Below are 1798 nucleotides of genomic sequence, written 5' to 3' on the forward strand. Positions count from 1 at the left end.
CCTGGTTGCTTATGGTTTCATGTTTATATTAAGAGATTTGAACTGTACATCTTAAATTTACTAGACATCTACAGATTATAATGTGACATAATTCATACATGAATACTGAATTTAAAAGCAAACCAACAAAAAAGTTGTTACAGCTTTCCTGGTAATAGCTATGACCTTGTCTTTTAACTCAGAGTAAGTCAGGAATGTAGGGCAACATATTTTTTGAACTTGAAGAAAAAAATGGACTTGACCATTTTTTAGTGGGTGTAGGTTTTTTTTTTTTTAACTTCCTCTCCCTTTTATCAGTATAGAAAATGTGTTCTTAGTTGCAGTTGTTAAAAGATCATTTTTAAGGGAGATATAATCATGACTCTGATCCAGATATAAAATGAATATATGTTAAGGATTTTATTTAATTCAATAATCATTGAGGAAACCAGTAAGATGTTATCACTAGTTCAAAGAAGAATAAGAACTTCATAGATAGAAAGAGAGATGATAGATAGACAGATAGATACATAGGTACTTAAAGAGTAATGGGTTATATAACCATCCTCTCTGCCTAACCTCAACAAAACAAATATTCTTCTCTTTCTAGCAGAAATGTTAAAAAAAATTAAATGAGTTGCCAGCATACATGTTTAGGCTAAAAAAACCAAAACCAAACAAACAAACAAAAAACAAAATAACAACAACAAAACCTCCCAGGAGACATAGTAGGTTAGTATGTATTATAACCTGAATGTTTGTATTGCCCCAAAATCCATAGGCTGAAATCTAATTCCCAATGTCATGGTATTTGGAGGTAGGGCCTTTGGGAGATAATTAAGTCATGAGGGTGGCACCCTTGTGAATGGGATTCATTAGTGCCCTATTGAAGGAGGCCAGAGGGCGCTCACCCTCTTTCTGCCAGGTTAGGATCCAATAAGCCCTCTGCCCGTGCTTGGAAGAGGGTCTGCATCAAAACCTGACCACATTGGCACCTTCATCTCAGACTTCTAGCCTCTAGGACTATGAAAAATAAGTTTCTGTTATTTATAAGCCACCCAGTCTGTGGTACTTTGTTACAGGAGCCCCCCCCACCAACTTGAATGGACTAAAACAGTGTGCCATTAGCCCAATCGCCTAAAGAGTCACAGCTAATTTCTTGTTAAGTACCAGCTACTTCAAGTGCAATGTATAAATTATCTTGATCCCATTGTGGTGGGTAGTATTAGCATCCCCATTTTACAAAATGCGAAACAGAGATTAGGAAACTTGCCTAGAGTTGCTTGAGAAACTCTGACAATTTGGGGCTTCAATCTGGAAATATGACTCCAATGTCCCCAGGCTTCAGTACTGACCCTGCTGCCTCTCTGAAAAGTTTCTACATTTATATCATTAAGAATCCTGGGTACTCTGATCTTCCAATAATATATACAGACAAATTTTAATTCCACTGCAAACAAAATTTAATTAGGAAATTTTCATTGTTACCAAATTATTTGTATACTCAATTCCAAATACAAACTGTAATGATTCTAACTGATCGTTGTTTTAGATTACTAGCATCACTGTTTCCTTTTAACAGACAAAGTTAAAATTTTACCATAGTTTTAGATCTCAGAAATATTCAATCGTACATTCACATTAGGTTAATAGAAGAAAATTTGAATTCCATTTGTTTTCCCAATTTTGGGGGCCAAGAAAACCAAACAGGTTAGCTTACTGGTTTCATGTGGTAGATCTCTCCATTTACCGGAAAGACAACTGATTCCCCAGTTAATTAGGAAAGGTATCAACCTTTCCTAGGACACTGCCCCTCATT

Source organism: Neophocaena asiaeorientalis, unplaced genomic scaffold (assembly GCF_003031525.2).
Source record: "Neophocaena asiaeorientalis asiaeorientalis breed wild unplaced genomic scaffold, Neophocaena_asiaeorientalis_V1.1 scaffold159, whole genome shotgun sequence".
In the NCBI taxonomy this organism is placed as follows: Eukaryota; Metazoa; Chordata; class Mammalia; order Artiodactyla; family Phocoenidae; genus Neophocaena; species Neophocaena asiaeorientalis.